At 35.1% G+C, this 12,245-nt stretch overlaps 1 protein-coding gene across 5 annotated transcripts in view; it reads right to left on the bottom strand.

The window, feature by feature from the left end:
• The window catches only part of LOC105390333 (diuretic hormone receptor), a 111,864-nt gene that overhangs the window by 24,500 nt on the left and 75,119 nt on the right, over window positions 1-12,245 (bottom strand). For all 5 annotated transcript variants that reach the window (XM_048627642.1, XM_048627640.1, XM_048627644.1 and 2 more), the window contains exon 3: window positions 3,809-4,417. The gene's annotated coding sequence lies outside the window, so the exon portion shown is untranslated. The remainder of the gene's footprint in view (window positions 1-3,808; window positions 4,418-12,245) is intronic.

The following is a 12,245-nucleotide window of genomic DNA, read 5'->3' as shown; positions in this document are numbered from 1 at the left end:
GATGCTTTGGCTTATTCATTTAGCAAAATCATTTTCTTGTATATTTTTTTTAATCTTCACGCCAGACCCCTTAAATGCATGTTTATTATAGTACATATATTACTCATTTGAGAAACCAGGCCTCTGACGCTTTAACAACACCATCGGACTTATAGTCACGTGGTGATCACATTAGTTAAGGATTATTTTTTGTTGTTTTTATTGCGTACAATTTGTGCATTTCACAAACCATTGACGTATGATAACATTACCTTTGATGTGTTGTAAACAAAGTGTTTGCTAGCAATAGTAATTACGGTACGATTTTACTGAATCAACTGATAGTTATGTCTACGCTCAGATCAACTACAAATAGATTCGCAATCGCCGTGTGCACTATTCTCTTTCTCACTCAAACCATAGATGTTGCCGACAAAAAAATAAAACCTAAATATGGGGAAATTTAACTTATCATAATAACAAAAACAAAACTTGAGTATATCGTCGGTTGATAGGAAAAAGACACTAAAGGCTAATTTTTCAATAGCCAGACAAAAGTTTTGCTAGGAAATAATTTTGATGCTGTTGCGTCTCAATGTTTCTCAATGTTTGTATTACCAAGATAACATTTATCTGAATATTGAAAAATCTGCCTTATTGAGTTTTTCCTGTCAACCGACGATATAAGAAAAAAAACTTTACTCATACTTATTTGATTTCAATATAATTATTTAATATACACAAACTGAGTGGATTGTATAATTCATTGTCTTCGTCCAATCGAAACAATCCTCTTCAAAATGTGCCGAACACAATTTTTGTATGTTTCCTTGGTTCCCAATTTGTGCGACCGGTAATGTCTATCCATTTTCTTGATATTTTTTTTTCTGTCGGAAACCTATGAAAGAGATAAATGGATGAGCATGAGCATTATAATCGTGGGCCAAATATGTGATGGGGTTTTTTTTAAAGGAAACACGTATTTCGTATCAATACAATAAACTTTATATTATACAGAAGAAATCACACATAGAAGAAAAAAACGAAACGAACGTTTCCTCACAATGAGAGGCACCTCATTTGAAACAGGAGAATGACTTCTACAAAATACAATCTTCACAAAAACCGAATTCGTGCGCCCCATTTGTAAACCCAACCCGAGTCCGTTACAATTTCTAGTATTTTCTTTGCATACTATAATATTTGTGGGTAAAATAAATTTTCAATAACTTGCAACACCATGTGATTTGTTATGATATGGTACCTCGTAATTTTTACTTAAAACTGATACTAAAAGACCTTACAGTATTAAAATTAGTATCGTTTTATATTAAAATCGAGCCAATAGATAGTACTATGATGAATGTAAGCTTGTTAAACTTGATAGTATCTACTTACATGTGAAAATATATCTCATCCATCATTCCATCGTGTTTTCGTTCAATATGCTCTAAACAACCGAACAAAATCCACCCACCCATGTCACACACTCGTTAAGTGATGATAATAGTCTAATAAACTTAATAAACACCCACAAATCACTAGCAAATCGAAAATAAATAGCATTTAGAAAATTTTGTTGTAACTGTCAGCCTTTGTTTGGCACAGATTTTTCATTTGTTTCATTGTTTGGCACAGAGAACTGACGTAAACAGGCGCCACAGCAAAAAGGACAAAAAACATTTACAGCTTAACGTTTCTTTCTTACGCTTAATGTAGCTAAGCGTCTCTTTTTTGCAATGTCAGAACTGTCACGATTATACCCCTGTGTGTCTACGTAACATGTGACTAGTATGACCTGTGTGTGTGAGGTGTGAGTCAGTTGTTTTATCGACTGTCTTTTGTCGTCACTTCTTGTTTGACCACAATAAATAAAGCTGCGCCTACACAACGGAGGATCATTCTCGAGTCATAAGTATAGTGAAATGGACATAATTTTGACCTTTATCAGGATTATTTTATCAGAAATATTGGTATTGGCATTTGTTTTTGCTGCAAACTTTACGTTTTGCGTAAAGTTCGAGAACTCTACTCTCTAGATAAAAATCATTTTCATTCGTAGCATTGCATTCTGAAATATACCTGGTGGAAATGAAGCCTAAAGCCGAAATGGCATCAAAGTACCATAATATCTGCCAAGCACCTACTGATTTAGAAATGGGACAACAAACTTCATGCTTCGTTCCATTGTTATAATAAATATTATATAATTTTATTTGATTTAATAAATATATCACAAAACTATCCTGCTACCTGTAACAGGATGATATAAATATATGAAGCATTTATAAAAATCATTGAAAAACATAACAAGCTCCTGAAGCACAGTCATTACGCCGAGGCACGCACATACGGCTTCAATGCAATCTGGCGCAAAAAGTCAGCCTCTCTTTTGGGCAGAGTGCGGGGGAGCGGTAACAGTATCCTAAGTGCTATAGCACAAAGAAATGACAGTCCACTTGTCTAGCAACTAGTCATAAGAACAAAATCTGTTTTAGTTATATTAGAATGTGTTGTAAACCGTGTTTTTATATTGACAAATTGTCTGAAACAAATAAATTATTATTATTATTACTAAAGTTACAGCGAGAATATCACGAAATCAATAATCTATTAACCAATATTTGAAATCAAAGATGTCCTCGTCGTTGGCAAGTAGGTATAAAATCCTCTGCATATAATAATAGAGTCGACAGTAGAAGCGTAAAGTTTACTCAGATAAGAGAAACCCGAAAAGTTTGTTGGCAAACTTCATACGTAATAGCAAACTCAAATAGGTTTTCGGGTCCCCATTGTTTGTTGAACAAAATAATAATTAAGATTGTATCAAGAGTTCCACTTTCCAGGCTGACTTTAAGTGATTGTTTGTTCAACACAATATAATACGCTCGGAGTGGATCGTTCAATCGAAGTATTTATTGGGAAATGAATATTAATTTCGCTCCCAAATTGCTGGAGTTTCAAATTCAATCAGACTCGTGTTATGATTTGATACGATAACCACAGTGACACAATTAGGGGATGATTGGAGATACCGATAATAATTTCGTGCAGCAATATTGTACGTTACGCTGATTTCTAATGTAAATTGTTTTTTTATCAACAAATATTCATAATTTCTGACTTGCGGTAATGAAGTAAATAAGCGATTATTGTTTGGTGATAATGTAACTTATACGATGTAAATTTTCTTCACTAATGTATGTTATTTTTAAAGAAAGGTTTGATTTGTATATGTCTTGTTTTGACCCCTGAGGGCTATTAGGCTACTTTTCACCCCCAGAATTTCCACGGGAAACCACTTTTCTGACGAAGCTCGCCATGAGAAGATAGTTGTATTATTATAATATGTACATAAATTAGCTCTACTCGAGCTACCTACAATCTAATAAAGCCATAAATTATCTGGAATGAAGATGTGCAAAGTCTACCCACAAGGCTAATTCCACACCTTGACTTATTCATTCGCAAGACACAGAATGTTATTAAAATTACATCGGATAGCTGGTAGCTTTAAATACTTTATAAGTATGTTCGTAAAAAGTAAGATAAACAATTAAATTATACTCGGGAGCAACGAAATAGTTCCACCTGCCATTGCCGTTCTATATGTCACTTGAACTTTTTCATTGCTCGTGAGTGTATAAATAAAGGATACCGCTCATATAAGCGTAAAAACGTACACAGATCGCCTATTTTTCTTCTGTCAACCAGTAGAACGCGAGCTCGTGAACACTTGATTTACAGAAGAAAGAAAGGAGATCATTTTACGTTACGCTTATATCTGCTGAGACCCTTATGTGTGACTAAAAAAACAAAAGCAACTCACGTGTATCATCATACTGGACGCCATTGAAGACGCTGAAGCACTTCTGCACGGCGAGCGTGTTCCACGGCGTGGGCTCCCAGCACAGCAGCCCGTCGTAGTAGGCGGGGCAGTGCGCCCCGAGCGACGCGTTGCCATGCCGCGCCAGGCACTCCTCCGCCTTCGCGCTCGTGTTCTCGAACACGCTCTCTGCGTTCTTCAAAGTGTCCAGGTCCTCCAGCTTGCCGATTTAACGAGTCTGTGACAACCCTAAACCCTTCTTCACCCGTCTATCACTTCGCAACCTTCATTTGTTTCGTAACACTGTCACTGTCACATTATACAACTGTGAGAGTCACTAGTTGTAATTTAGGCACCTCTAATGAGTTACTGCGGGCTCAAGTTTGGAGCGTGGAATCCGAGAGGGCACTCCGGCGCGGCGCGACAGACTTAGCGGTGTATCTTCGCGTCTGCAAGAATTCTGCTAACATGATAACGTCTGTTTGCTCTGGGCTTGTGTTTTAACTTATCAAGTGCACGATAAGATTTCACCGAGCAAACACCGGGAGCCTCAGCGAGAACTATTTGCGTATCGTTCATGCAGCCACCTTTTTTTCCTCCGGTTGCAACATTCTGAAACAAAAAAGACTTTGATTAGAACTGTTTTTATATTGATAATGGTTTGCGTTATCAGTGTGCATCTGTTTGCATTACGTGACCCTGCGTGTTGTTGACTTGCACCTTCCGTAGAGGACAAATTACATTTGATATCATATCCAAATTGTGTGCATACGTTCCATTATACAATTTATGTTTGAATTGAGTTAAAAAACAGGTGCTTTCGTTCGTTTCGTTTATTCAGGGCAGAATTGCAGTTCAGTTTCACAGAATATTTTAGCAGTCGCCTTTTGAAATTTGAATAAACTTTTAGACTAATACGTACTGTTTTTTTTCCTTTTTCATACACGTTCTACAATATGCGGCGAATAAAAGCACATAAAAAGGAATTCATTTTTATATGTACAAGCGAGATTTTCATTTCACTTGAGTGTCAACTTGTGTTAAAGGGATATGTGAATCTTTAGGTATTATACAGTAGGTATATATTATGTGGAGTGAGAATGTGTTTCGCTAAGACAGAGAGAATGAGTTTGGAGCTGACAAATCGCACCGAACGACTGTCAGAAGAAGCCGGGGGATTACTCGCTCCGAGGTGCGATATATTATGTGAGAGTACTTTTTCTTGTTTACAGTTACTGACAATAGAAAAGAAATTGTGGCTTCGTGTTATACAGTATCGTGTATAAATAGGTTTGATGTTAGGACGCCGCGGCGGCTGAATGTGAAACTTTTTCAGACAAAACGTGAAGATGATCTTTATTATTTTACTCTGTAGATATCTTTATTTCGTTTTTAATGTAATTCAAGTTACAAAATAAAAGCATTACACATTCCTGAATTCAAATCAGTTTTTATTGCTTAATTTGTACTTCGTCATTCGATTTTGATTATTTTCTGCCCAAGAATATGCGTATTCCATGAGTGTACTTAAACCATATTTAAATTATATATATTCAATACTTCAACCAAGGTAGGAAGCAATTATAATTATTGGCTTAAATTAGGTCAATCGGCTTACGACGTACTCATTTTCGTGATTTTGAAGCACTTTTCCTTAAATAATTATGACTTGCCATAAAGCAGCTTTTCTGAAGCATTAAATTGGAAAGCAATCTCCTGAGAACATAAATTTGAATAGATACCTAAATAAGTCTACGATACAGGTTCAAAAAAGTAGCCAATTTACGTAAGAAAGATTAATTTATGTCTAAACTGTATGTTTAGCACTGTCATATTATTACAATGTTCTGCCAAATCCTTTAAATTTTTTTCGGTAATAGCGTATTTTTAAAAGAGGGGTAAGTACAGTACAGTATGCCAACCATATGACTGTGTTAATCATTAATATTATTATGGCTTAGTTAATAGTTTAAAACTTTAGGTAAATAGATTTAAAAACCCCATAATTAACTATGTTTAGAGATAACGAGAAAATGTTAAAGAGAGTTCCAGGTGTAATTTGTAAAGACAAATTTATCACAATGAATGTTTTGTTTCGTGAAATCTTTACGTGTCTGTAAGAAGTTCCGTGGCACGCCACGTGAATTATCGCCGGCCTCCTTGGCCTTAGACAAATTAGTTTTTACCAGCTTTTTTATTAGGTGTGTCTAGAACAGGTTTAGAACTAAAAAAAGAAACCATGTCTATCGAAAATTCGGTTATTATGAGAGAAAATAGAAAGGCATTGTTTTGTGAACACAATGCATTGTAGCGATTTGAAATAAGAATACTTAAAAATATAACTTTAAAGTATAAAAATCAAGAAAAATGTTACTGCAAGACTTTTAGGGTTTCACATATAGGTATATTAAAATATAATGAAGCTTATTGTAAATATATTATAAAACGTATTGAAAAACTCTACACCAATCAAGACGTCATTGTCACATATTTTTCTATAACTTCGTTGAAGACCGAATTCAATTTCAAACCCTTTTATCCGACAGAAGTGCCTTAGAAAAGAAAGGGCCTAATGTTATTAACCCCTTTGATTTACAGTTAGTGAAAATGGAAAATTATTAATGGACTATTTGATGAATTTTCGTTGGTATTCAATGTTCTGCATCAAATTAACACTTGAGAACTCATTTCAATATTAGGATTCTCTAGGATTACTGGCAGTTATTAAAAACGAAAAGTAAAAATCTGTTTTTGAAAGTACTAAAATGACCTGCTATTAAGTAAATGTGGTATTCATGAGATTTAAGTTTCAACATGGCGTAGCGTAGACCGCCTATTTTTTTTTATATTTAGACCAGAACAGTTGAAGAACGAACCAGAATAGTTTTATTTATGTTAAAGCGAAATATCTCATGACGTGGCTTAACTGCTGAGTGCGAAAAATATTTTGATATTTTATTGCCATTTTTACTGCTTTGGCAGCAGAATTCTAATAAAAATGATTCAAGTGTACATTTTAAACTATTGAACTTGTGTCTGTACGTATATCTGTAACTCTGTCTGCACCACCGTCAGTTGTTATAGCAACGGCCGTGGCTATTTTTAACAGCATGCGGATTTCTACAAGCACGCGGGATGGCTCGTAATTTTCTTGCGTCTCTCGTGCATATTGCAATGCGTTACATGAATGAATATCTGTATGAAGGCGTGCGGGCAATCCCGCGTGTGTGATCATATCTGATTTTCTGAATGCTGTTAAAAACAGAACAATTGCAAATCGGACTTGTTCGTAGGGAGGGGCTCTGCAAGCTGAGTGCAGCTTTTACACGCTTCGAGCAGAGAAAAATAAATGTAATGAAAAGTTCACTCAGTTCAGTGTACTCTTTGTTTTGTATTAGTTACTTAGGTATATTGTCTCCTGAATTTCTGACCGGTGAAAGAGTGTCAAATAAACGTTTCTCTATCTTTATCTGAAATTGTATGGCGTGGGAGAGTAGTCGTCTAGCGGTAAATTTAGCTTTCACTTTTCTCTGCTCGAACGGAGCAGTGATAAAAACTCCCACTAGGTCCTTTGCATCCTGCTTTATACAGGAAAACTCAATTATAATTTATAAGCTTTATAATGCATCATAAAAGTCATAAAATAAAACAATACGAATAGGTAGGTAGGTACGTGACGAGTCATAACAAACATGTTTTATACAAAACAATCAACTGAGAAAATTACCAAACAAATCAAATTGACGGAGTGGCTTATATTCATATCTCGAAGGTTCAATTTAAATTTGTTGGGTCACAAAAGATAACATAACGCTACAGTGAATTCCTATTACAACATGTTCACTCTGTGATTGCCCCCGAATATATTAAGCACCTACAAGAAAATATATTGTGTATGGAAGAGTGGGATGAAAGTTTTATTCATTATGTATGTTTTATTTATATATTATAATAGATATCATAAACTATTATATACCTACAATATGTACACTACTTAATCTTTACTACTAGCTACCTACATTAAAAAAAGTATACTTAATAAAATAAGGGCTCGGAAATATTGTACCCTAATAAACAGAAGTTTATGGATAAGTTGTTTTCAAATATATTTAACCCTTTCTTCTTAAGGGGATCCCTAAAGCTAAAATGCTAAAGTCGGCTTGATATACTTGATTAGATTGGAAAAACGGTGGCTTCTATCACATTGATAAAAATATATTTTGTAGCAGAGGGTATACTGAACATGTTAGTTGCTTATAAATTGGTGCAGGATTATAATAAGTATGTTAAAAAAAATTGCAAACACACCATGTCTTTTGCCATTTTTTGACTTATTATGAAAAAACCCTCGAAATCAGAGGGCCCATTTTCATGGAATCTTATATGTATGTGTAGGTAATTAAATTCTTAACAAAGTTACCTTAAAGAGTTGGATTTAATGGACCAGAAGTCAACTTTTTTTGCAAAAAACTAATAAATTCCGGTTTAAAAATGATGACACCGTGACAGATTTCAGATTTCTTCAGTCTTCGCCCTGGTGGCGGCCTGTTAGGAGCGATACCCACGCCATTTTATTTTTTATCAAATATTTCACAAAAACTGATTAAATCAACAAATTATGACTACAAGTATTATAATACATATGCATTTGCTATGGAAAGTTAATTTTCTAATCATTTTAGATGCAGAAAAGCCGAAAATTCTTAGAAAACATTTCGCCTTTTCGATTTGTTTACATTTTTTACTATAGAGTTACAGATGCATAGATAAAGGTAAACATTGCACATAATGACACTTATTAGATTCTCCGAATAAGAACTATACGGTCAATGCAGTATGCCAAAGCGCGAGCCTGTTTATATTCTGAGGGGTAATTTATTTTATTTTAACGGTTGTGTATGGTAGGTAAGCTACACAATATACAGGGTGTTGAAAAGTAAGTTCATAATTTGTTTTATTTGAAACCAAAAACCGTAGTTAATTAAAAATATATATATTTTAAGATGTGGCAGTCTGTACACTACAGGTTGTTAAAAATAAGTAAGTATTTTTAAAAATTGAAGATCTAAAATTTACATAATTTTTTAAATCTATTTAACAAGCTTTGCAAAAAAGCGGTTAAGTGCGACTGTATCTCGCCATGAAAAAAATGAAATGTTTACTGTAGCTATGAATTTTATGCGTTACAAGTGGAATAAAATACCGCATAATATTATGTACAACTATGTAAGAGCCTAGTTTTAAAAAAAAAACTCATAAGAAAATATTAAATACACAGGTTTTTTAACCCCTGAAGGAAATAGAGGGGTGTTATAAGTTTAAAGTAAGGGCTGAATTTTTTTTTTAAATTAGGGTGATAGGTAATGTATATTTTTAATGATTTTTTCAAATAGATAAATGTTATACCATTTTTAAATTGCCATAAAATTACTTATAGTTATAGTTATAGAAAAGGGCAGGGCTACCAGTGCCCGTTCGCCACTGCAACCTAAAAGATCTATAAATTATGACTCCCCATGCCGAGTCTCACTCTACAGGCCCAGGTCTTTTATAAACCTGATATTACCTATACAGGATGTTGCAAAAAGGGTATACTGTGCCGAAAGGGTTTGACTCAGGGGTTATTCTGAACAACTTTTGTTCTCCAAGTTTTGGAAATTCTCGAAAAATAAATTCGGTCTCTATAGTAAAAAGTCACGTGATCGAATAAGTTTCTATGTAAAAGGTTTTGTTACGTGAATTTTCAAAATTGTAGAAAAAAAGTGGATCAGAATGGCACCTAAATCCACTTTTGGCTAAGCTTTATACCCTTTTTTCAATACCTTGTATAAAATATCGTCAGCGTCACCTTAGATCGTAATCATCGTAACTCCTCGTGACCAAATTTTAGAGGAGACAAAAATACTGTTTTATTTGTAGTTCTAGTTGGCATACTACCCACCTAAAGTTTTTTTTAACTAGCCTAAAAATGATTTGTTTAGACAGTCTATCTTCCTGTTTAACCGCAGCCTGAGTGCCAGTGACTCAATGACTGAAAGGAGGCCATTAGTGCTCCTAAATAAATAAAGCAGGCCTGTAGATTATCTTTCAGTGTACCGACACATCTGATTGCTGTAAGAGCCTGATAAGCTCTTCGAACGAGTCATACCTCTGTGGTGGTACGGTTTCGACCTTTCGGACAGTCAGTTTGGCATCCGAAATGCGGATTCGAATAGTGGGTACAATACTTTGCGTTCGTTCACTGTCGGAGCAGGATAAGAACCACGGGCGAGTTGTTGCGCTGGCTGTTTGCTTAAAAATAGTAACCGCGTTCAACTCTATCCCCTAGAGGGCGAACCTTTAGGGCGGCTCTTGTATACCATCACTTGTCTTCTTATCTGCAGAAAATTGACAGAGGTCATACGTGTCTAACAAGTACATTAAGGATGCGAAAAGAGAGGGTTTGTTTTCACTGAAGAAGTTCAGTTGCGGAGTTCCACAGCGGTAGGTCTTGGACCCCTCTGCTGTGGAACTTGGCATACAACGCGGTCCTGCAAATCAAGCTCGCAAACGGCGTTAGCACAGTGCATTTTTCTAATGTCACACAGGTCGTGAGGTAGGCTGAGAGCCTCCTTCGGGGATGACATCCCAATGATTCATTACGAAAAAATTGCTGCAGCTGTGCTCGCCATGCAGTGCATGGGCTTCTTCCGAATCTGGGGGGCTGTTGCAAAGGAGTCCGTTGCCTCTATACGGTACGGGTTCCGTGCGATCTATGATCCTTCCGGGAGCACCTGTCTTGTCAAGTCGAAGAGAATGGCTCGTATTCGACGCAACCTGCAGTACTGGTGGGATTGGTTGGAGGACAGGACAGCAGGAAGCTGCAGCAGCCGTCATGCTGTGATTCGACGCATAGATGCAAAAAAAAGTTGAAAGTAACTTCATGTTAATAAAATATTAGATCTTAATTTAACAACATAACATTGCAAAAAAAAATTAACATTGTTGAGTATGTTATTGTAATTTACTAAAGTAGTAATAAAAACAAAGGCTTATTGCATAGTTTTCGTTCACGTTCGCCTACATCGCACGTTGTATATGAGAATAAAGGGTATAATTACTAAGTTTTCTTGTTTAAAAATCACGGTTTGGGGTTTAGAGGAAAACAAATGGTAAAATGCGGAATACAGTTTTTTTTTTTCGAATAAAGAGGAAAACATGTGAATTCAAAAAACGTTTCTATTGACACCAAAGAGTACTTTTCGCCGAGAAAAGTGGAGTTACAATGTTTGCGATCTAAAGTGATGATAGAACTAGAACTTATTTTTTCAGTTCACCTGCTGTTGAGTGAAATCGTAATTAGGTAAATGACTCCTTGACATGAAAATAACTTTTTTTTTATAATCGTTATAACAAAACCGTTTTTTTTAATACAGCAATATTTGTAGGTGTACTTACAGTGAGCAAAAGAGCGCAGCAAGGTGTAAATTTTTTGGTTTTTAAGAAACAAAAATATTATTTCTATCATATCCCAAATACACATAAGTACTTAAAAAAAAAATACACACTCTCGCCTTGTACTAATGTACTCCCTTGCGGGGGTACTTACATGTTATTATTTTTCTGGTGACCTCCCCATATCCCTTTGCCAGCTACGTAACCTTTTGTGACACCCTGTATATGCAGAGTTCTGCAAACTACTGTTCTGCTTTTGAAACACCAAAAAAAAACAGGTCGTCTAACGAAAAGGTCACGTGACCAAAAAAAAATTATAAGAAGAAGCGTTTTTTTCATGAATATAAAAAATTACGTAGGATAAAAGTTTTTCAGAGTGACGCCTGAGTAACGCCCTTTCGGCTAACCATACTTTTTTTATTACACGGGGGCAGAGTTTAATACAACACCCTAAACTATTAAACTCTGATAATATTTTCGCGATTTTTTTACATTCTGATTTCATTTCCTGGCTTAGAAATAACATCAATAACATGCTGCACACGTAGGTTTCGGCATAGTATTAAACCCTTTTTGCAACAACCTGTATAAATATCGGCACGGGTACGACTTTATATATAATTAATTATTAAATATTAAAAATACTTTCAAATAAAAATAAATATTTTCGTATCACAAAACAATATTACTTACTTAGTATATTTTTAACAAAGTGGCATGTCTTCACTTTTATGTTTTCGAGTACTATGTTAAAATTTCATGTCATTGTCCGTAGAACGCCCCGCATACCTCAACCCCCCCTCACTAGATTTGACAGATTCTGATTTTCTTCCAGCTTTAGTGACAGCCTTAAAATGCTTTCCTGTGGCGATTCAGAGGACAGTGACAAATGATATAATTGAACAATTCTATGAAAAAACTATTTAAAATACAAACAATGTGTACACATTTACATTTCATTGCAGCTAGGAAATTTCCAAGATGAATTTTATCAAGTAGGTATCAG

Source organism: Plutella xylostella, chromosome 19 (genome assembly GCF_932276165.1).
Source record: "Plutella xylostella chromosome 19, ilPluXylo3.1, whole genome shotgun sequence".
Classification (NCBI taxonomy): domain Eukaryota; kingdom Metazoa; phylum Arthropoda; class Insecta; order Lepidoptera; family Plutellidae; genus Plutella; species Plutella xylostella.
Note: the sequence above shows the minus strand (reverse complement) of the source record. Positions and strands in the feature narration are given on the sequence as shown.